General features: G+C 35.7%; 1 protein-coding gene and 1 pseudogene across 5 annotated transcripts in view; both read right to left on the bottom strand.

Annotated features, from left to right (window-relative positions):
- The window catches only part of LOC120775806 (sodium-coupled monocarboxylate transporter 1), a 149,708-nt gene that overhangs the window by 37,315 nt on the left and 86,366 nt on the right, over window positions 1-26,027 (bottom strand). The gene's annotated exons all lie outside the window — the stretch shown is intronic.
- LOC120771771 lies at window positions 2,846-3,421 on the bottom strand (annotated as a pseudogene).

Raw genomic sequence — 26,027 nt, 5'->3', positions numbered from 1 at the left:
TGGAGTAAATGAAAATCATAAGTGAGAAATATTATTATTTAGAGGCTATTATGTGGTGGGATATTTAACGGTTTTATCGTGCAAATCTAAATAGAGTGAGAACTGTTGTGAATACAGGTTGTATAAAGAAAAGGTTTGTCGATTATTACTCGAAACTTTCCATATATTTATTTTTAAGGCGTTGCGTCCATTGTAAGCCACAAAAAACGCGCACATGGGTAATTTTTTTGGTGAGGTATTTTATTTTGTAATTGAATAAGGTGCCTGGCGTTGAAGTAGATATTACTGCTTAAAATTATCTTAAAAGCAAAAGCACAAAAAAATATATTAAAACAATAGCTGTATACCGGTAACGATCGAAGAATTAGTAAAAATCATGATTTTCGACAAAATGGCCGCCGCAATAAAAATGTGGTTTTTTGTGAAAAAAACTACAATTCAGAGTGACTTAGAAAATCGAAACTATTATCTGGCATCATTTGTTGAATAATATATCTAAGCAGGCTGTGTGAAAATTTCAATTCGGTCGGCGCAGCCGTTTGAAGAAATTTTCTACACCGGCTCTGAAAATGTTCATCAATTTTTGGAGGGTGAAGCCAAGGTTAGAAGTTCGGGCAAGTGAGGAAAGTTCTCTGAGCGCCATTCACTTAAGAGTGACCAGAAATGACTCTTTTACGTATGGCTTAAGCAGCTCACGACTTCCGGTCTTAGACCAAGTATCCTCTGGGTAGCCAAAAAACATCCGTTTGAAGGCGAACTAAAGTGAGAAAGCGAAGGCGAAAGGTTTGGGAAACTACCAATGAGAACAAGAAAACGGCTTCGGATGAGAGATCCCCCTTTTGGTAGCCGACTACACTAAATTAAAATATTCTTACAGATACTCTCCCATCTCCGACACTTTTCACCGGTACTTTGAAAGAGATGGAACGGACAACATTCACCTTTCATTTTTAGCACCGTAGTATATTTAGTATGAGAGTATATAAATACACATATATAAAAACTGTACGTTACAATGTGCTGTGGTTAGGTGAGATACATATGTATAAATACATAAGCATAGGGTACATCCATGTATACATATGTATGTATGATGCTGGTGTAACCACCGCAAACCATAAATTTAAGCTGGATAATACGGGTACGTTCATACGTTCCATTTTAATTTTTCCCTCAACATATTTCCAGCTTACTGCGGTCGAGCTACACGTTTAATCTTGGTGAGCTATCACATGGATTTGCTTGATTTCAGTGTGAGTTGTTGCAATGTTTTGCCTTTATTTAAAGTTTTGTTGTTGTTGTTGTCCGGTTTTTTTGTTGTTGTCCTGATTTTATGTGTTCGGTATAGCCGTGTGTTCGATAATGTCAGCCGGTAATCGCGAGTTTCCTTTGTAATAAATATGGTTGCTAGCTATTGCGAGCATAAGCCGCTTAAAGTCAGCATTTGGCTGTGATCGAATGTGTATCAATAGTTGTGTATAGTTATCTGCGTTAACTACTTACTTATATATAGCGCTCATTAATATTTCTTTTGATCGTCTTAATTAATTTTGTTTATATCACATACAAATGTACGTATATATGTAGGAACATGTAGAGTGGGCAAAACGAAAGCTTATTGGATCCATTAATCATATTAGAACTTCTTTTTATAGGGTGATCCATTTCAAGGTTCACTACCTTCTAAAAGAAGCCAGTCCTTACAGAACGTGAATTTTCGTAAAAAAGTTTAACGATTCGTAAATGTTGTTCAGACGTAAGTCTTTGCTTGATGAAATGCCAAACAATACTGAACAAAAATAACACGACAGCTTGCCCCTACATGGATCACCCGTTATATAATACTATGTATATATATTCTATAAGTAATACAAAATTGTGTTACTTTGCAAGTCCTGTAATTTGTTCGTTTCGATTTCGTTCGAATTTTTGTTATTGTTTAAGACAATTCAAATTGTGTGGCATGTCGCAAAGTAACTTCAACTGCAATTTAACTTTTGTAGAGTGGTAGAAAATTTTGTTTACTTAGTTTTTCTTGACATTGAATGTGTGGGAATGTGGTTGCAACTAAACTTATGTAACTTTTGCATGAGCTAAAGTCAACTTGACAATGTATTTGTTAGTGCGAAAAAATTTGAGAAACTTTTCTTACACAAATGAATATTCTTAAATTGGCGCTTTCTCCGTTTCTTGTGAAAAATTTCCACAAATTGCCTTAAAATATTGAAATTACTGTCGACAAGAAAAACTGCAGTTGCAACGAAACTATAACACCCTTTACAAATGCAAAATATTGCTCAAATAACTTGACTCCGATCACTGAGTTCGCTTTAGTGGGCTGATAAAAACAATTTTTATTGGAGACTTAACAGATGACTTTGATAATAATCTGTGACAAATTTTGTGAAGAAACCTCTACCCATGCTAGGGCCTGATTCCGTTCGGTTTGTACATATGTCGGCTACTATATGCTATAGTGGTACGATGTCTTCCGATAAATTAGCAGGTCTTCGAGAAAAATACGTGTCTAAAATTGCAGATCACTACCTCAAAAACTGTGGGACTAGTTCGCGTATATACACCACTGGGACAGAAGTTCCCTCAGTCTTCTCTCTGAACCACCCTGTGCTTCTGATTGGATTCGTCAGAACGATAAGTTTAGAAGATATCTTATAGTCTCCTCGTCTTCTACCTCTTGACAGCTTCTATAGTAGTCGTTTTATGGCTTTCCTAGTCTGCTGGCATGTTTACTGATTAGACAGAGACCTATTATCACTCCTAATAGAGTTGTTATATCTTTCTTTTTTGAAATTTTTGAGCTTTTTGAGCTAATCCGGGATTGATTTCACTGGGATTTAGCTAAATTTATAATATATTTGCCGATTAAATATCTGCAAGTAGCCAGACGCATATAAATTCCCTATTTTCCGGAGTCTAATTAAAGTGTAGTGCCGGTTCTGGCTCGTTCATCTGCTTCACAGTTCCAGGGATACAACTATGTCCTGGAACCCTTTGCAGGTTTATCGTGAAATAGGATGTGAGATCCACTAAGAGATTAAGGCACTATTTCACTAACTTTGACACATAATCATAAGAGGCTTTAGTGACTTCAACGATGTCTGGCTCTCTGTATCTATAAATATATTTCTTCTTGTGAGCATCTTCCTAGTCAGAACAAGAAGGCTTTCATTAATTACTGTGATCTCCACTTGGAGGACACTGTAGTAGTCTTGTGGACGGATGCGAATTCTGGTTTCTAACTTTGCTGAAAAGATTCCATTCGATTATCTAGTTTCCACCCATCCATAAAGATGCTAATACCTTCGCCCTTGTCTACCCCGCTCCTTTCTAAATTCAGTTTTTTCCAAAACATTAGCAGAGGAGAACACTTGATGAGTAGAAATTCCTTTAAATGATTCATCCTCTTCAAGCTTCGTGCCACGCTCGCTAGCGGAAAACTGCTTTATAAGTATCTAAGTAACACATTTTATAACGGTAAAATTCTTCCACCCGCAACTCTTTCCGAATGAATCATTTTGAGAACCTGCTGCGGCTATTAGAATACAATTTACTCGTAACTCAATGTCTACAACATAAAGCTATCACTAACTGACAACGCTAATAAAAATATCAAAACCGCAAAAATAGTGTAACAAAAACAAAGAAAAAACACAACTAAATTTCTCAATTTTCTGCAAACATGCAAAGTGCAAACCAATGCCAGCCAACTTGTAGACAAATCCAAAAGCGAACACCGCAAACAGCGGTACCAAAGTAACACATACAAACACAAATATGCATATGGAAGAGAAGAGAACCGCACGAAGGGTCGCGGCCTGTGATTTGGCCTGCAGTGATAACCGACAAATTGAATATGGCGCTCTTGGCAGGCACTCGAGCAGCGACAGACTACTAGAAACTTAATTCTTTTTTCCTTTTCCTTTTCTTTTTCTTTTTTCTTTTTTGTATGTTGTTTCCCTTTTTGTTTTTTTGCCGCTTCGAGTAGTTTATAGGCAGGTTGGCCAATTGGCTGGTTTCGCCATGGCTCACTGTGCCATGCAGTGTGCTGGATGGCGTCCAACAGTGCCACATCAAGTGAGGTGCCACACTGGAACGCAAGGCATATGCATTTAGCACACTTTGCTCTGGCCACATGAAGACATCCTGTCTAAGCGGCTTCCACGCTCTTTCTCTTCCCTCTCGTAGACTCGTCGGTGCTGTAGCACTACCGTCGACCACCTTGACTGCTGTTTGCCACATGCTGTGTGGCATGCATACGGCTACTGTCACGGCTGCCCTCTCGACCTCTTCGGCCACTACATGGAGTGTGCCGGTGTGCAGCTCCTCTATTTATGCTTGTACGTGCGGCTGCCAAGCGAAAGGATTTGCGTTTTTCACTCTATTCTTTCGACGAATATGCCATTCCGTGGCGCTGTTTTGCCAGCAAGCAAATCAAAACATAAATCTCCAACAATTCTAGTGTAATTGAATTTCACTCTACAACACTACTCACTCTGCACTCCGCACTCATTGTCTCTCACACTCTGCTGCTTCGTCATCTCACCTACTTTCATTATATGTAGTTATTGTTTTTATGTTTTAATTCGACCCTATTTTCCTTGGCTTGACAGTGCAGCTAACAATAAAAATACAACAAAAACAACAAATATATAGACGTAATGCAATAGTATTGTATGCTTAAGTCCTCAGGAAAGAGCTGCCAAAGTGTTTAGAGTGCTTTTGCCATTGTGGTCAACTATTTGTAGTGTTTGTTGTCGCTGCAATTGTCTGTTGTTGTTGTTGCTGTACAGCATAGAATTGAAGAATAGTAAAACGTTTGAAAGTTTATTAGATAATGGCATAGTTTGGCTGCCTGCTGACTCTTGGCTACGATCACTGAGCTCTGTTTGCGTTTCTGGGTGCTCCGGCTTATTTACATGGACTTTAAAATCCTACACACACATACAAATACCGTTGCTTAGACACATATCCACACGCACACATTTATATGTAACCACATTTGCATACGTTTAGTGGCCGTCAATGGCATACAGCTTTTGTGAAGAATATGTTCTTCTTGTAAATACCACACAGAAGTTGTTCGGCAAAGTAATGAGTCCTCTCCTGACAAATGAAATACCACTTGACATTGCTGAGGCACATTTGTGAGTGGTACTGTTTGGTTTGGAATTCATTTTAACTTCATTCAATTAACACAAAATGACCGAAATGAATGGCTTACGAGTTTTTGACATCTACATTGCTGCAAAAATTAATTGCTGACAACTTTAGCTTAAAAGCATTTATATATTTTATATACGTACGTAGATAGATTTATATGTAACATAATGAATTACGCAGCTTAGATGATTCGCTACTATAAAGTTTGCGAATTCGCCATTTATTTATTATAGAAAGGTTTGAAAAATGTTGAAGTGTTTGTGTTGGTTGAATTAAAATGTGGATATTACTTTCCTTTATAGAAACCCGATAAGAGCTAAGTCGTCTTAAAATCATAAATAAAACAAGGAAAAACGTTAACCTCAGTTGCACCGGAACTACCTACTACTTATGCCTTAAACCAGGATTCTACGACATTTACTCGACGAAGCTCTAGCAACCCACAGAGGTTCTGCTACTAGTATTAATAGCTTCATTGATCCAAAATGACCACTGCTTTATTGTTTCCAAAGCCTCCATTCTCGGTTTAAGAAACCTTTGCTTTGTCTTGGACAGCTTTATTAGTTTTGCTCGCATATTTAATTCAAAATATCTTCAATACTGTTCTAAAATAACCAGTATTTTTTGATGTCTACAATTATCCACACTCTCATTTTTGCTTACGTTCCAGTCGGTGATTTTTAATAGCAGCACCAATGAGTTCTGTGAAATTTTATGCAGCACCAATATGGATACAGGCGCTGGATATAAAATTATATACAAGACCAATAAAAGCAAAGCATAGGCTTTCTAAAATCCAAGTAATAAGTGTAGCCCGCACGATATGAAACGATGTTTCGGGAGTACTAGCCAGCATACCGCCTATTGACAACCAGAGGGACGAATTAACGCATCTATACTAGCTGTTAGAACCGTCTATAAGGCCGAGAAAGAGAAAACAATCTTACAATGTGACATCAGCGGTGGCAAACCCTATCCAAAGGACAATGGCTCTGCAGACTGATCCCAGACATACATTCGTGGATAAACAGACGACATGGGAACCTGAATTTCTACCTAACCCAACTACTGAGAGACCATAGATGCTTTACAAAGTATCTCTTCGAAATTAATCAAGACGTTAGGTCGTATTGTCCGACGCGCACGACTTTGAACACGTTTATTTCAGTGCTCCTGTTATTTAAACATAAAGGAAAAGCTAAAATCTACACTCGGCGGTACTGTAACGGTATAAATTTTGACAGCACGTATTTATCAGTCCTCTGATAAATGGAGAGCTGTCAGCGAAAATTCAGCTTTAATTATAGCAAAACTAAGAAACTTGCAATTGATTAGCAGTAAGTCAGTTCGTACAATAGAAGAGAGCTAAATGTCTTTTTCTGTTCCATGAAGTAATATCAAATCCGGTGGTTCCGTGGGTTACACATGATTTCGGAGTAGTTTAGGTTTAACGGATTAAAGTTCCGCACTCCGGATTTCGAAACTTCCCCCCCCTATAAAAAACAAAAAAAAAAAAAATATTTGTCAAATCCTCACAGCTCCGAAAGATTCAGTTCTGCTTTATAATTTCGTCACATAATCCTGAAACAACACTTTATATTATTAGTGACCAAAGCTTCAAAGAATGCACACGGAGAAATTTTGCCAAATATATTGTGTTTTCTTACTACCAAGCACATTAGTAAACTACCTTGGCTGCATACAAAACACACAAGACACAAGTAGTAATCATGCTAAAGTTCTAAACTTTCCACTTTCCTACATTTTTTATCTTCTGCGAATAGTTAATAATTGAAGTGCAGCCATTAGAGCATAGCAAAATGCTTAGACAAGTTATCGGGCAATAAATAGCATAAAGTATTTATAAGCGTTCCAAGGCGAGCGCCAAATGTGCTGTGCACAACAGGTAGCCAACCCACTTCATGTGAGCATATACTTATGTACATATATATGTATGTATAGATCAAAAAATATTTACATAGGTAAGTATTAGTGCCGTAGAGTGCAGTATAAATTTTTGCCAGCACGTCTTTTTGTGCCAAAAGGTTTGAATAAAACATACAAAACGTTGCAATTACTGTAAATTTGTGGCGAGGCATATAGCTCTCTCTACTTGCAAGAGAGGCATAAGAAACAAGTAAGGAAGGGCTAAGTTCGGGTGTCACCGAACATTTTATACTCTCGCCCGATAAAGTGATAATCAAGATTTCATAATCCGCCATTTACATATTTTTCAAATACCGTATTTGTGTAAAGTTTTATTCCGCTATCATCATTGGTTCCTAATGTATATATTATACAGAGAAGGCATCAGATGGAATTCAAAATAGCGTTATATTGGAAGAAGGCGTGGTTGTTAACCGATTTCACCCATATTTCGTACATGTCATCAGGGTGTTAAGAAAATATTACATACCGAATTTCATTGAAATCGGTGGTGTAGTTTCCGAGATATGGTTTTTGGTCCATAAGTGGGCGACGCCACGCCCATTTTAAATTAAAAAAAAAAGCCTGGGTGCAGCTTTCTTCTGCAATTTCTTCTGTAAAATTTAGTGTTTCTGACGTTTTTTGTTAGTCGGTTAACGCACTTTTAGTGATTTGCAACATAGCCTTTGTATGGGAGGTGGGCGTGGTTATTATTCGATTTCTTCCATTTTTGAACTGTATATGGAAATGCCTGAAGGAAACGACTCTATAGAGGTTGGTTGACATAGCTATAGTAGTTTCCAAGATATGTACAAAAAACTTAGTAGGGGGCGGGGCCACGCCCACTTTTCCAAAAAAATTACTTGCAAATATGCCCCTCCCTAATGCGATCATTTCACTTTAATATCTTTTTAATATCTTTATTTATGACACTTTATAGGTTTTCGGTTTTCGCCATTTTGTGGGCGTGGCAGTGGGCCGATTTTGCCTATCTTCGAACTTAACCTTCTTATGGAGCCAAGAAATACGTGTACCAAGTTTCATCATGATATCTCAATTTTTACTCATGTTGCAGCTTGCATGGACAGACAGACGGACGGACAGACAAACATCCGGATTTCAACTCTACTCGTCACACTGATCACTTTGGTATATATAACCCTATATCTGACTCTTTTAGCTTAGGACTCACAAACAACCGTTATGTGAACAAAACTATAATACTCTCCTTAGCAACTTTGTTGCGAGAGTATAAAAATAGTTAAGAACACTTTGCAGGGTACTCAGCAGTGCTTACAGTGATCTATTGGAGCAGTACATTGCAGTTATTTATTTAATTTTTGTTGGATTTAAGAAAGAAAGGATTAAATTTTTATGGATTTTTAATTGCACGTAAAGGATTAAGAAGTAAGTGATTATATCATGAAGGTTCCTGAATATAGAAGTTTACAAGTATATAGTGTCACGGCCACTAAATTTAAAGGATCAGGAAGAGCTTTCACGCCATAAAACAAGCGCTCTGCAAAGCGGAAGCATCGGTTACGGAAAGGTTTGAAACTTATATTCAGTTAAGGGAAACAATTCCGAAAGAAAAACAATTGAAAATATTAAATCAAATAATCAACCTCTCTAGGGGAGAAATGTTGGCGGAATGAACGTGTGATCCAGAGAAAACACATTGACCTCTTACCCAATTACAACTTTTTTGATTCTTTAGCGTACTGGAATTCGAAAGGTGAGGCCACAATGATACTCTGTTCTGCTTTATATTCTAAAGAATAAATATATAATCGTACACTCTATTTTGTTATATATTCTAAATCATAAAATCACTATCATGACTTGTAGATTCTTAAAAGCCACTTCTTTGGTAAAGTTTTTGTAAAATTATTCTCAAGCAATAATGCTAAAAAATGTTCTCTATATTCAGTTAGAAACAGAAATGCCAACTTAAAGCATAATCTCAGCAAAATTTAGTGAGAAATATAGCGTACTTTACGGACTATCTCTTACGCCTTATTTAGAAATCTTCACCAACTTGCTCCGTATTTAGGCTCCGTACGTTATTCTCTGTCTATCGACAACGAGGACCAAATTTTGAGATTTGTGTCAGTGTTATCTTGACTTAGCTATAGTTAAAGTGTGTTATATTTAATTCGTTTTCTCTTCGGATTCATGAGCTTAGCTAACTCCTTGAGAGTCAAAAATGCGAATTAGCTAAACTTAAACAAAGTTATTTATATTGAGTTATTACGCATCTCCAATAATACCGTATCTTGGCCGTTGATATCATTCATTGAGTTTTAAGCGATTAAAAAATCCTTGATGACAATGCTTAGAACCACCCTAGTATACATACATTCACATGTATATATCAAATACAAGTTAATAACTGACAACTCTTTAAACTCTGCCGTCAAAACAATTAAGTTTACTTTCATTTGCCCTAACTTCGCCCAATTGTGTTTATACTCGCTCTCGCACTCGTTTGTTGTTGTTTGTTGCTTTAAGTTTCAATTGGTTTCATTTATCTCTGAGCGCTTAAAGTTCGCTTTCCGCTATTCACTACTTCGTAGAACTTCGCGCGCGCTGGCCATTTTCTTTGCCAATGTTTGGCACGCTTTTATTGCCCCGTTAGTGCCACGCAAGCCATGTTGCATGTTGCAAGTGGCGCAGTTATTCTTGTTACGCTGTTGTTGTTGTGCAATCCCACATTTTGGCAGGTCTTCGTGCGGCACATGCATACAAACGCACAGCCAATGATACCAAATGCGCTTGGCTTTGCTCACAGAATATGCCAACACTACAGCTGCCACTACCGTTACCACCAACGCGCCACTAACCCCACCATGGCCACTATGCAGCAATATATATTGTTCTGCGAAATTCCGGTAATTTATTTTGTATGTTTGGCTTAAAGAATAAAGTGAAAAATTGCCAATGTTGCACAAGTTTTGCGTAGTTAAAATTAATATTTAGCGGGCGCGCGCTACAACTATGACTACTCGTTGGCGGTTGCGCTGTGCACGAAGGGGCGCGGCTTTGGTGGCATGCGTGCGGAACTCTGCTGTGGTTGCCGGAGCTGAGACGTGCCGCCCAAAGGGCGCTGCATGGCGTGATGGACGGAGGGCAAGCGTGAGAAATGCTGAAAAATTTTTCTTCACGTGTATGTATGTGTGTGTGCTGCTTTGTGTAATTTTAAGTTGCGGTTCATGAGAAATGTTAACTGTCAGCAAAATTTGTATTTATGTGTTTGGTATGGCAGCAGAAAGTGTTGCGGTTTTCGCTGAATACCCCAATTGTTCAAGTCATTAGAAAATATATGTATGTTAGGCAAACTGTTCCAGAGTGAAATTGGACATTTGACAAAAACTATGAGTATTCGAATGAATGAGCGGAATTGTATGGTGTGAGTGTATTCAAAACTAAGAATCTTCGAAAAATATTTATGACTAATACTTCATACACTAAACGTAAAATATACTTAGTTGGGACAGATCAAGTAATATTGGATAATTTGGCATATTATGAATTCGAGAGCGTTTTTCTCGAAACTGTGTTTTTGAAGTCGGTTGGCAAGATTTTTCGAGAACTACACAACCGATCTTCGTGACACACACGTCTTTGTGATACAATTTGTAAAGACTTAGACGAAGGATTTTTTTCGATTACAGTTATATGAAAAAAATATCGCGAAATTTTCACTGAAATTTTAATTTTTTTTTGTAAAAATGTCTGCCAAAAATTAAATTTTCAGTTTGTTTTTGCTTCATTCAAGTTCTAAATTAAGGTTTGAGCTAAAATACGTATTTTTTCGCTTTAGATGATTCTGTAAGGAGTTATTCTGCCAACGTAGGCGCATCTTTTTTCCGAGGGATCACCGGAAATGGAGTCGAAACGATCGAGTTTAAAATTTGTTTTTTCAAAAATTTCAGAATTTGCTAATAGTGTACGTTTGTGACAATAAAAATTTCTAATCAAATATTTTATTTTTTATATGACAAAAAAATTGTTGAAAAATGGCTGTTTTTTACACGAGGAGACCCATGCATGATTTCGAATTTATCTAAGAGCAACTTAAGTAGTCAAGAATGAGGGACACTTATGGCACCGTATTGGAGTATATTACTCTATATAAATAACTAAGAAACACCAAAGTCTAAAACAAAATAAACATGCTTTCATGCTCTTCCTGAATACTCTCCTAACATGCCGTCACCAGTATGTTCTCTTCGAAATTCTTTTTAAAAACATTCGTTATAATCGAATTGCAACTTGCTCCATACAACTGTCAGCAGCAAGTCCAAACACACATATATATGGTACACACTCTCAACTAAAAATATCCCTCTCATATCGTAACTATATCTGCACGTACATATATACAAATGTGTCGGGATATGCAGAGTGCATGTTTATTTGCTGGCTTGATGAAATCATTTAATTTAAACTCGCCTGGCACCGCAACAGCTATCACTGCCACTATTGTGTTTGCGGTTAGCGCACAACATCAACGCTTCATCATATCAACGCTTGTGATTAATGTGCGCACACACCCATATACATATGTATATTACATACATATGTAGGTATGCATGTGCCGCAAGCTCGCAACAGCGCCATGTATAGTCACATGTGTATTTTTTGCGTTCTGTTTTGCATATTTTTTCTAAAAAAAACCTGTTAAAGCCTGCTGTGGCCCAGTTGCGGTTGTGTAACAGCTTGTGTTACAATTGCGGCGGGAGTTCTTTTAAACTTCCCCGATTCTGTTTTTTTTACTTTTTGTATTTTTTTATAAGTGCAAATTTTTTATATGGAAGTATATAAACTTAATTGACATCGTTCAGATGTATTTGGAACCAAATGTAATGGAGAAGCTTTTAAATAAATAGTACGACTAAATAGAGCTAAGATTATTATATTACTTTAACAAAATAAATTTTTAAAAAATTACAATTTCTCGCACTATTTCCAGGGTCATTGACATCCATAACTCAACTTTAACCAAATATTCATTAATAAAAATTCGGCTTTCTTGCACATTATTTATGAAAACACAAAAAAGAGATTGCTTATTTTATCGCTCTTCATTGGCATAGCTATATAGAAGAAATACAGACTTTAGTCGCAGTTTTGTCTATACCGTTACACATCGATTGCACAATAACCCAACAGTGTAGTCATCATCATAATTTTTTCACTTTAATTTTCACCGAAATGCTGTTTTACATCCATCTTTTTATTCATGCCGCAGCGCACAGTGTAACGAGGTTGCAGAAAATGTGCTCAAATACGCTTAAAACGGCACGATTTTGGCAAAAATGTGTTGTAAAAATAAAAAAACTGAAGTTATGTTTAAAAAGTATACTGAATTCTGAAGTTAACTTGTACTGTGAAAAAGAAATCAATGAAACTCTAAATAAATATGAAGAAAAAATATAAATTTCTTAAAATTGTTGGAACGTTTAATAAATTTCCTCTGTCATCTTTGGAAACAGTTATACCGATACAAATTGACAGGAAAATTAGATCTTGTTTCTTGTTTTAGTATCAAAAAATATTGTAGTAACCAATTAATTTTAAGGAATGCTGTTGAATTGACTTGGTTAAAAATCTATGTTCGTTACAGGCAGTGGCGTAGCTACAACTTCGGGCGCCCGGGGCCAAGGATGTTCTGCCGCCCCCTTTATCTACCTACCTATAAGTTTCATGAGGTGGTTCGAACAAAAGTGAATTTTTACAAAATATCTTCGATATTAAGAATATAAAATTTAGTAACTAGAAGCCACGCAAATACTGAAGTTCCAAAATTCTCACAATATGGTTTTTGAGGAAATTGACAGTAAATTTACAAGACTTCTTATTAGAAGCCATAGAAAAAACCCATTTTCGCCCTATATCTTGTACACTTTTGACACAATTTGCACGAATTTTTGCCCGAATTGTAGTTTTTAAATACCATTTTTGGAAATTTGGAAATTTTGGTTGAAGCATTTTTCTGTTCTGTTCTGTTTTGCTGCCCCCAAGACGTTGCGCCCGGGGCGACGGCCCCCTTCGCCCCCCCTAGCTACGCCACTGGTTACAGGTAAACCCGATTATCACGCGAATAGGAATAAATTCATAAACCGACTTCTCTTATCACTATTTTGAACGACATTTGAAACGTAATTTAAGTATCTGAAAATTGTAAAAGTAGCGTCAGAAAAACTGAAATCAACTTAGACTTGAAATACAAAATGCTCAGGCTTTTTCTGGTATACTTTATGATAGGTTATTGTTTATATAGTAGCAGTTAGGCCTACTAGCCAATATTAATTATGAAAAATATTCGCAATTTTCAACAAGATTTTTCATTATTTCAATATTTGACTATAATTTTGTAACAATTTTTCCTCCACTCACACCACTGTGCACCGCAATTGAGTCAGTTGCTTTGGCGTCTGGAGTGTTGCCAGCTGCGATACGTCATGTTGCGCAAGGACATCACCAGCGGCGCTACGAGTAAATCCAGCGTGCGAAATATTTATACATAGAGCCTCGAAATATAACTGTATAGTTACAAATACAGACGTACACAATATAAATGTATCATATATTTACAGCGCCGTAGTTCACTGCAAACTGACGGTGGCGCTTGCCAATGCAGAAATTAGAATTTATTGTCTGGATTAAAATGAAATTAATGTAGTGCAAGGATATCCGCTGTGAGTCGCTGGAATACATATTAAACACAAGTTGAATGCTGCTGCGATGGCAATGAGTGGCAAAGATTGATTTATTGATATACTTATCGCGCCTTGTATACATGAGTAGGGTACAAGTTCAAGACTTTTCTAACTCGTCGAGTACTTGTAGTTGGTTAATGGTAGAAAGGAACAGATATAGCAAGAAATGAAAATAAGAAGTGTGGAATGTTTTGAGTTTCATTTAGTTGTACAATTTATTTGAACATTTTTTAAAGTTATTTTCTTCTTCCTTATTGGCATAAACACCGCTTACGCAGTTATTATGGGAGAAAATAACTTAAGGATTTAAAATAATAACATATTCTCAAAATTATTTCCCCAATAATGAGCTAGACATGCGTAGATCAGATTTTTCATTTTACACTAGTTGTCTTCGATTCGCCAATCGTTAGAGAGTAGCGAATCGAATACAGTAAAACAGCTCCAGCAAAATGGCAGCATTTGCAACCCAAGCGACGTACTCTCTTGCACGAATCCAACTCGATAACTTTGCTGTTGCTTTTACAAGTAATATTTTGACAAAAGAGCTGAAGTGAGCATAGTATGTAATGGCGAAACGAACAAGTTTTACTTTTATTCTTCTACGCTTCGAAATCGATTGACAGTCATAGCTTCGAAGTCGTAGATAATTTTGTCTATATTGGAACCAGCATTAACACTAACAACAACGTCAGCCTCGAAATCCAACGCAGAATAACTGTTGCCAACAGGTGCTACTTCGGACTGAGTAGGCAATGGAGAAGTCTCTCGACGAACAAAAACCAAACTCTATTATAAGTCACTCATTATTCTCATATTGTTATAAGGTGTAGAGGCATGGACGATGATAACACCTTATGAGTCGACGTTCTGCGAAAGATTTATGGTACTTTAACAATGGTGAATACCGCAGTTAATGGAACGATGAGTTGTACAAGATATAAGACGGCATTGATATAGTTCAGCGTTCATGTCATCCGATTGGATGAAAACACTTCAACTCTGAGGGCATCGATACAGTACCCGTCGGGGTAAGCAGAGTAAGAGGAAGATTTCCACTCCGTTGGAAAGACTAGGTGGAGAAGGACCTGGCTAGACTTAGCATCTCCAATTGACGGGAAACAGCGAAAAGGACGAGTGACTGGCGCGCTGTTGTAGAATCGGCTATAACCGCGTAAGCGGTGTCTACACCAATAAAGAAGAAGAGGAATTAATAATTTATGCAAAAATGGAAAGAAAATTCAGAGGAGAACTTTATGACTGATTTCGAATTAAAAAATACAATAAAAAACAAACAATAATAACAATTAAAATGATAAACAAGCATGTCGCTGTCACGAAAACACCACGCTGATATTGTTAAGAAGTGTCAGTGAGTTTGGCGAAATTTGTCGTTGCAACAAAATTTCCTAATGAGTTGTAGTGATGTCATTAGAGTTGTCACTTGCCACACGACGGCTGTGCCAGTGTTGCGACATGAATATTACAAGTGAATAAAACTAAAACTTGCTGTGCTGCAATAGCAAAGCAAGGCAACAGCAATAATAATAACAGCAACAGCAACACCAAGAGGTAAGCAAGTTAAGCACAAAAAGTAAAATTGCAGCAACAGTCGCCCAGCTGTCTGTGCGAATTTCGCAGTTCGCAAATATTGCAAGTTGTGCCACCAACAACACAAACAAACATTTAGACTTGCTTATACTTACTTGTATGTATGTATCGTATAGTTAACGGTTATAGTGGCAGCAACAGCCAGAACAATTGCAATCAACTCGGCGTCCGTGCGTGTTTGTAAGTGACTTTGTGCCTCCACAACGCTTTTATTTGAATTGCATGAAATGTTCTAAAGACTAAGTTGTTAGGATCATTAGATTATGTGGCAACACTTGCTGTTGATGCTGCTGGTGTTGATGGTGCTGCCGTTGCTGTCATTTGTGAGTATATATAGAGGGAAGCTATGTTGTAAATAAACACACACACACACACACACATATATACATACACAGACCTACTCACTCACTTATATGTATAATATAGAGAGCGCGTGTAAAGGGAAAATAAAAACTGCACTAATATAATTGTTACAACTTGCTGCCAGAGTGGCCACTATGAGTGCAGTCAAATTGCCAACAGCACAGCACAGCAGTTGGAGAGTGAAAAATGCAAAAACAAAAGCAAAGGCAAAACATCTAACTGACAATGTTAGCAGACAGTAACAAGCAGATAACTTACACTAGACGCCCTGCCTGCCTCAGGCACCGGCCTTGACTCCACCGACCGAGTACACACACTTTGACACTAACTCGGCACTCGGCACTCGGTACTTGCCCTAGCTCAATGTCGCAAGCAAACTTTACGCTTGCCGAAATTGTAAGTTATGAAGCTGTAATGAGTGCATACATACACACACACACTTATGCCATCATTATATTTTGCTTTGACGGGGTATTTAATAAGTAAGGGAGTACATACATATGTCTATATTCATGTATGTATATAATACATATACATATCTGTGGATTTTATTGAAGTACTCTGCTTGTTCTAAGCTTCTGGAACTATTAATTATAATTTTCGCTCCGTTGAGAAATGATGGCAATAAATATGCGGATATATGTACGAATAACTGTAAAATTTGTTACTAATTCGCAACAAGCAATGGCCATATATTATCACTTCCTCTGCATAATTAATGCTCTGTTTAATGTTTTCTATATAGATAGTGAACTTTTGAACATTTCCGTTAGAATTATGACATGTAGATTAGATTTATCATATTATAGTGTTTGATAAGTATGCAAGTAAGTTATTTATGTTGTATGACGAGGCCTGTTTTAGTTTTCAGTGCTAAAATCGAGTTTGGTAAAACTTATAAATATAAATTGTGACAAAAAAGTAGCCGAAAATTGTAATTCAAATTCCCCTAGTAAATGATATTTTAAAAAACTATAGCTTACTAAGTTTGTAGGACTGTCCTTAATTACTATGCCAAATATGAGCGCGAACTGTCAAACAAGTGGGCTTACAGCAGCTGCTTAAGTCGGTACACCTTAGAAGTGCGATGCGATTTTTACAATGGATAAAAATATTGAACAAAGAATTGGTCTAAAATTTTGTATTTGTAACCAAATTTCGTGTGCGGAATCGTTGCGAATGTTGAAAAAGGCTTGCATGCAGTTTTATCAAAAAGACAAGCCTGCGAGTGGCACAAAGCCTTCAAATACGGTTGACAGATCGTTGAAGACATGTCTCGTTCTGGATGAACTTCTACCTCTTCAATTGACGAAAATAGTAAAAAAGTGCTTAAAACTCGTCAGTCAAGTGTTTGTGAGATGGTAAAGGAGCTCGACCACACTCGCGAGTCCGTTCGATTGATTTGTTGGATATTTTAGTTATGAAACGCGTTCTTGCTCGACTCCTCCCGATAAAAAGAGTATCGTAAACAAGTTTCTTTGGGCATGCTTGATCGCGTAAATTCCGATCCATCATTCATGGAGAGCATTATAGCTGCCAATGGGACGTGGGTTAATGAGTTTGGCATGCAAAAAGTCAACAATCATCCGTTTGGAGAGAAAAAAACGAGGCGAAACTAAAAATGACACTCAAAATCAAGGTGATGTTCATTGTTTTTTTCGATATTCGTGGTTTGTTGCATCATGAATTTGTTGCGAAGGGTCGTCGATCAAAAACGGCCGGAATTGCGGAAAAAGAATTAATCGATTTTACACGATGATAATGCACCATTGCATCGAGCCACAATTCTGAACGAATTTAAAACCAAACATGCAATAAATCATCAATCAACCACCGTATTTGCCAGATTTGGCTCCGTGTGAATTTTTCTTGTTCTCCAAACTGAAATTGCCACTCCGTAAAACTCGTTTTCAGTTGATCGTAGAGATGAAGCAAAATTCGCTGAAGGCCATCCCAAAAAGTGTTTATGAGAAGTGTTTTGAGGACTGGAAAAATTGTTGGCTTAAGTGTATTACAGCTGGTGTGGATTACTTTGAATAAATATTGATGAATAATAATAATGAAAAATTTGAAAAAAACATTTTGTGTTTGCATATTTCGATAGATTATATCTTATCAATTTCTATAATAAATTTGTTTATGAATTTTTTGTGTTACAGTCTTTTAAATTGTTGCCGCTTAGTTTAATCAGTTCATTTTTAGTTTTTTAGCTTTTTGTATACCCTTATAACTTCACCGTTTTTTGATGTTATTAAAAGTTTAGTAATCTTTTTAAAAATCGTAGGTCGTAGGTATCGCAGGTGTATGGGAAACACCCCAAAGATGTGTAGTATCTTTCATTTTGAAGTCGTGCTAGAGGGTATGCGGCTACCTCATTAAGGTAAAGCCGCTATCTTCAGTGCTACCAAGTTTTATTTTACATATTTTATATTAATTTTACTTTTTGTGAATGGTTCAAATGTCAAATGAAAATACAATTTTTTTTTGACTTAACACTTAAAACCGTTTGTTGTAATTTACAGTATATGTATTTAAAAGAAAACGTTAAAGTCACATGTGTTTTTCATTAAATTCATTTTCCATGGACAATGCCTGCACCAATTTAGCCTTAATTTCAACTTAATTTGGAGAATTCACTGCGAATTTCAAGTGATTTCATTATCGACTTCAACATTTTATAGTTAACCGTTTTTTTGCGACAATTTCCCGCAACGCACACTATTATATACGCTCGCTCATCACTCATTCCGCTGGTCGACGTCACTTTTATTTACTTAATTCAATTAAACTTTTAATGCTACGTCGATGATGCGTTCCAATATCACTTAATAGTTTAACTAAAGTACTACTTCATGTTGTTTATTACTGTTGTTATTATGGCTTTTTGTGGATGGCCTCACTTAGCGGTACACCACATCGGCCATGCTATGGGCGTTGAAGTGTCGAGCACTCAGGCCCAACATTGCGGATGAGTAACCAACAATTCCCTTTCGCAGAACTTTAGCGTTTACGTTTTTTCTTTCTCCTACAGCAGCAAAAAGTTGCCAAGAAAGCGTCGTCGTGGCAAAGACAAACAACAGAAGTAGCAAAATTGCAACATCGACGGCAACGCCATAAACTTAAACGTCATTCATTTACTTCAAGTTGCTCGATTACTTGGTCGGTGGTGGGCCGTTGCTTGGTTGGTTGGTTGGTTGGACGCTTGCCGGCTGTCGTTGTGGTACGTCTGTTTGCTTGTTTTGCTGTTCGAGTTAATTGAAATTGGCTGCTTTTATGTCCAGGTAAATTTCCAGCCCGATGAAGTGGTGGCGCACAGTTTGCGGCAAGAGCGCATGCAATCTCGCAACGAAATGTGACAACAATGTTGCTGCAATTGGCACAACTTTACAACACTTTGCGCAAAAACTTAAAAGTTTTCAAGGATTCTAAATCGTATCATTAAATTCGTTGCCATCAAATTAAGAAATTCTCATTTAACCACTTTGCACTGGCAACTGGCGCGGAGTAGTTGCGCTCTGTTGCAAGTGCTTGTGGGAGTGTGTGGTACAAGCTATATGTTTCGACCAACTAAGATCGTGTATTTCAGCGGAATCGTTCAACTTTGTCAGCTTCATGTTTTTCGCACGAAAATTATATGATAAAGATACAATTCTCGGAAATATCAGTAACAGTTTTGAAAGGAAGCACGCTTCGTAAAGCAAACTGACGATAATCGTTAGCAAACGATTGATAACCCGAAACTGTTTCAGTAATTAAGAGTTGTTGAAGAGTGTTTCAGTACGTAAGCTGTCTTCGTTTCGCCATTTCCCTGTTCGCTATTGTTCTCTTGTCACAAAAATTACATTTAAAAGCAAAAACAAAGTTAGCGAGTTGAAGTCGTGCAAAAGGCTATGCGGATACCTCATTAAAGTGTTATAGCCGCTATCTTCAGTGCTACCAAGTTTTGTTTTGCATAGTTTAGACTGGTTTAACTACTGTGAATGGTTCAAATGACAAAAGGAAATAACAATTTCTGTCTTTCTAGCATTTTCGAAACATAAGATTTTAAATTAATTACGATACAGTTTGTTCGATTCGCTGCAGAGTAACGCCTGGCTAATCGAATATCGATTTACTAAACAAAAAACCTAAATTTACTACATAATTGCTTAATCGATTTTAGATCGTGTTGAAACTGGAATGCAACTCTGTGGGTTGTTGTCCAAACTGTAAACTTTACTGTCTTTAACTCTGCGGGTTCTTATATAGGCTGTAAATTTGGTTGTGTGCTTTGATAAAGTAGCAATCAGCAGATGCATTTTAATCATTATAAAAAATACAATGTCAAGAACAAAATATAATACGAGTATAGTATGAGTATTCTGCGGCAGTGCTAGCGAAAATGCGGAACATATATTTTTCTACTGCTCGAGATTTTCAGCAGAGCGGCAGGATCTGGAGATGGAAGTGTCAGGCCGAATAACACCTGATAATATAGTACCTTACCATGGAAATTACGACAACTCTGATACTGCAAGAGCTGAGAAGAGCCGAACAACTAGAGCCGCGAATAGTTTGCCAATGACGAGTTAAGGGTTTAGTACGTAGGCGTACTGCTTCGCAGGTCAAATTTAGTAAGATAACATTGCTTAGGCGTGGTCCCGAATGTGGTGTACCTTTAGCGAGCAGGACGAATCGTGCATACTGCATATTACTAAGTGTTAACATGTATAGAAGATTCTGCTTCTGGTTAATCGAATGACTGGCTATGCGAGAGGCAAAACTGGTTTCTCAATTTGAAGCTTAATGTACTAAATTAATTTCACTACGCGAAAACGCTATTAAAGCACTAAAAGCAACATATACGTACTGGTTCTCGGTGAGGAGTTCAAACTATCTACAAGGACTAATGAAACTAAAGAGATGAAAAGGGTTATCAACTGAATTATCCTTTTCTAGTTATTATCTTACATATAGACACATAAATAAATCAATTATAGCATTTATGTTAAACCTTTTTGCACGCAAATCGTTTTTTTTTTCGTTTTCGTAAATTAAAAAAAATCTTAATTGAATTAAAGGCAGCTCAGTGACTGCACACGAATGCAAAATGCTGCAACGCCTGCATCGTGTTTACTGTTAGATCTTTCCAACGAGCTATTCTGTGGAAGATAGTCTTGGCGGTTGTGGTGACGTCTGACATTTGGTGTGGGGTACGTGTGGCTAACGGTTGTGAATTGTTTATATATATAGTATATGTGCACACATACGAAGGTTTCAAGGTTGCATTTCGTAGCAGAAATGAGTAAGCTGTTGCGCCTTGCATTTTGCATTGAGTGGTGAAATTTATAAATATGTTCCCCTAAAGCAAGTTAAAATCGAAATAAGTTGTCAGGATAAAGAAATTAATTTAAGGCATTATTGTATTTTAAAAAAAGCCAAAAAACAAGCAGCCCGTCAAATTATCTAGTTCACACTAGCGCAAGTCATTGCTTCGAAACAAAAATAAAAAGCAAATTTAAAATGTAAAAAAACAATTCCTAATCCCTCTATGCAACAACAAGTTAATTCGTTTTTTCTATAAATTTCAAACAAAATAAAGTATTTATTTTAAAAAGCTTTTTAATATAATGACTTAACACCATTTTTTATTAATTTGCCCAAACGTGTTGTTAACTGCAAACGCGGTTTTAATTACCACTTAATTGTAATGAAATTGAACCACAAAATAATTATGTAAATTTTCGAAAAGCACAACCATACAAGCACGCACAAATAAATTGTTTTGCGATTAAAAGCAAATATTATTTTTACCAAACGAAGCCGGGAAAATTGTGTAATATCAAGAGTGGTGTGGAACCGCAATATTTACGAAAACTAATTAATACAAAAATCAATTAAAAATTATTTTAAATATATGTGCATATGTTCGGGATATTAATGCCTTTGTGGAATCAAATTTATATTATCAAAATATTTTTGCTTTTTGCGAGTTAGTAAGTGATGGGTGGGCCGTATGTTCTATATCCAAGCATATATTACATGAATTTATTTTTCGTAACTAAATTTGGAAAAAGGTTTTATTAAAACTCATATGACTATTCGCTGCAATTTTCAATGATAGAATCTGCCAGCTATAAAATTTAAATGGAGCCAACAACGTCTTTGGTTGCTTAACAAACCTTCTTCTGTTAGAGTAGCTTTCTGAAGAGATGCGGCGAAAGATTTTTAAAACACTATTAGAAGCTGACATTAGTGTTTGTCTGTCTAAGATTTTTTAATTGTCATTTAGACATTATTTCATTTTTAGTAGGCATTCTGCAGCACTATACATCAAAAACCATATAGTCACCTTTGAAATAATTATTACAGTTACATTAAAAGCATTGTTTTCGTCTCTTCCACCCATGTTCGTTCAACTTGGTGCTCCACTAAGTGAGTTACTCTAGGCCATGATACAGTAAGAAGCAGTGCCTCTGTGGAAGCGGTCAATTACACTGTCTCATAAGAAATTCGATGGATGGGTGAATTATAAAGAAGGTAGGTGCCTTTTATGTTGTTGTTGTTGTTATAGTGGCAGAAAACATTCCTGAAGCAATTTCGAGGCATGGCGCCGAGCTGACGGTCAGTGTACGGAAAAAAAATCGTGTCCGTTCCGGTTAGTTTGACCTGACTCACTGACCTGACTGACTGTCACAAGAACGGTTGGTCCTTTTTATCGCTGAGTACTATTGTTCACTTGGAAGAAGGTTTATCGAGCTACAACCCTAATTGGATTGATCTATGTGCTTTTAAATGTGATGAGAAAATCAATTATAGATTTATGCTTTCGACGATTAGAACACAGCTTATTTCAGCTGTTCGAGAAATTGTTAGCAGAGTCAAGGCAATAAGAAAAATAAATAGTACGAAAGTTAGTAAACATAACGGTAATTTTTTAGATAAGGTAGATATTGATGACAAATTATTGTATTAGGTTTGAATGTGTTTTGTGAATTGGTTTTTGGAAAGCAAATGATTTTGTAAAATGTCGAGTTGCCCCGCTTTTACAAAGAAGTTATAAAATGTATGAAAGTTAATTAAGTAACTGTATCATTTCAAACATATTATGTACAAACAAATATTTTTACTATTTTTTTAATTTTTTTGTTTAAAAATATTTTAATTTTATTTTTAAAAAATATTTTAATTTTTTGTTTAAAATATTTTAATTTTATTTTTAAAAAATATTTTAATTTTGTTTTTAAAATAATTTTTAAATTCGGGGAATTTTTTTTTTTTGATTTAAAAATATTTCATTTAATTTCTCTCCTACCTCGTATTTGCATATTACTTATCCTATGAATTATATTTAATCAATCAAACTAAGTAACTGTTAGCTATTTAGCTGTAAAAATGGAATTATCACACTCAAAACGAATTTTGCTATTTATGTGTAATTTTATAGATAAATTGAGCAAAAAGTATTTAAAACTTTTTTGAACAAAATTATAGTGAAAAAAAGCTTTAACATTCATTAGCCATGAGAATTTTGCATAACAATTACATTCACCACAAATCCCATAGTCAAATGTAACAGTTGCATTGTTTTTATTAAGAATTTTTTATTATTCAAACGTCGATATTTTGAATATTAAAAGCCTTTTACAAAATTTTTTCAATAATTGCAACCATACTTGGAAAAATAAAATGTTTCATTTTAGTGATGTTTGTATGTAAAAATGGCGGAAATTGTTTGTAAAAAAACTATATTGAATCGAATTTCCATTTTTTATAGCGAAAATCACTAAAACAAACGTGTGAAAATAACTAAAAAAGTTGATGAAAACGTATGTTTTTTAAGAAGTTGCACACAAAAGTGCGGTTTTGGCTAATTTCCATACAAATCGCATTAGTGATTGACTAGCTGGCAGCTGGGCTTCGTAGAGGAGGAGAGCGATAAATCCACGCCGCACAACAGGCGGTAAAGAAAAACTTAACAATGTAATGAAAAATCGTGTGAAAAGAATTTGAAAAACGAAATACTTGTCACTTGCTGCTGAAGAATTACACAAAAAGAACAATAAAAGTAAATATATGTATGTATGTGTGCGCATAGTTAAAAAATAATTCAAGTCTAGACTGTTTGCTGCAAATATTACGCCAATTTTGTATAATTAGGCCAATGTTTTTTGTTTTATTCTGTAATTTCAATGAAAAACTTTGTTAAGGAAACAAAAACAAAACACACAAAAAAAACAAAAGCAGTAAACGTATTAAATGTGAATGAACTTTAAAGGTTTACAATCTAACCCTTGATTGGCACTCTTGCTTTGTAGCATGTGTGTGTGTGCACCGCGGGTTGGAGCGATAAGGCTGCTGAAGGCTAGTTACAAGCCTTAAGTGTGTATTTACAATGAGTTTTGATTTTTCTATTGACACGTAAAATATATAATTGATTTCTCTTATTGTTGCAATGAAACTGCAGCCGAAGCTCAATGACTAAAATATTCTTTTGGATACCTTCGCTTATTACGAATTTGTTGTGGTAGCGCTAAAACAATTTTATATAAAATTTTTCATGGGAGAACTGTCTGTAATTTTTTTGACATCAACATAATTCGAGTCAACGTATGATGAAATGAAGATGCTGCGAAAACAAACATCTAAAGAAGTGTCTTAAATGAGACTGACACTCTTATAATATACAACATATACTTATCGCTCTATATTCAAACATGACGAGAATGGTGAAAATCGTTGCCTACATCAACATAATTCGAGTCAACGTATGATGAAATGAAGATGCTGCGAAAACAAACATCTAAAGAAGTGTCTTAAATGAGACTGACACTCTTATAATATACAACATATACTTATCGCTCTATATTCAAACATGACGAGAATGGTGAAAATCGTTGCCTACATTTTGGAGCGAATATGAAAAAGCTCCTCCTACTCATAAAAGGTCGCATATAAAAAATCAAGATTATACAAAGGCATTATAGTTGTATTTAAATATAATAAAAAATATAATTAAACTCTCTTATTAATTTTCTATGCGTATTTTAATATTTAACGGCACTTTGGTGCTTATTTAATACAATTTTACACTCTGCAACTTTACGGGTTGCCGTTGACAGCAAGCATTCCGGTTAATTTAGTAAGTATGCCACACACATGCGACCAAATTTTCTAAAAAACTTTCAATGAAGTGATTCTTAACAATTGCTGACCAATGCAGTGCTCTCAGTTAGGTAATCGGATATTAGTAGCATTTCATTGTGTATATTTTTTTTTAATATGCATCATTTCTGGGAGCCCAGTTGGCTTTCTTTACATAATTCATAAGCTCAGGTGTTTGCAGGTAATGGGCTTTCGGTGAAATAATATCTCTTTTCATGATTTAAGTAACAAAAAGTTTTTATTTTTGGTACGTTAAGGCGCCAGAAAACTAGTTTCTCCCTGCCAATTTAATAATTTTATTCAAAAAATATTTCCATTCAATTATATGCCTCACCGCAAATAATTACTAATAACTATTATGTTTTTGCTGTTGTTAAAGCCGTGCCCAGGAAAAAATATTGAAATTGACGAAGAATTTCAAAGGTGTTTCATTCTATGTAAACAACACGTCAATGATTAGAGGCTAAAGTTCAAAAGCGAACAAAAATTTAATTGTAATTATTGTGATTGAAACACGATAGCAGCGACCCTGTTGGAAATTCGGAAGTGTAATGATGAATATATATTGCAATTTCATTATATTAATATATAGCTTTTTTCATTTCGATAACAATATTCATTTCATAATCTCAAAAGTTATTTTCTTATACTCAAATGTTGCCGTTCCGTATTTCAGGGTCTGAGGCATTGATTTGTTTAGTTATACTATCAAATATATGCTAACGCTTCCCAAACAAAAGGAATACAGACCTTCAATGTCCGATAAATAATTTTAATAATGTTTCAGGATGTGCGTTATAATTGTTTTGAAACACAAAAAAGTAAAAGAAATATTTCTTTATGTATTAATTTATAGATTATTTCATTTTCATTACAATCCTAATTTCATAATCTGAAAAATAATTGTTTTCTTATTCACAATTATTGCCGTTCTGCATTTCCTACAGGGTCTAAATCAGTCGCTTGGTTAGTCATCCATTGTTACTTCATTGGTACTAGTAAATTGTTGCGAAAAAGCAATTATTTGTTACATACATATATATGTAGAAATTGCAATGTTTGTTTGACTTAATTGTG

Source organism: Bactrocera tryoni, chromosome 1, assembly GCF_016617805.1.
Source record: "Bactrocera tryoni isolate S06 chromosome 1, CSIRO_BtryS06_freeze2, whole genome shotgun sequence".
In the NCBI taxonomy this organism is placed as follows: Eukaryota; Metazoa; Arthropoda; class Insecta; order Diptera; family Tephritidae; genus Bactrocera; species Bactrocera tryoni.
The sequence above is the reverse complement of the archived record's forward strand: the minus strand, read 5'-3'. Positions and strand labels throughout refer to the sequence as shown.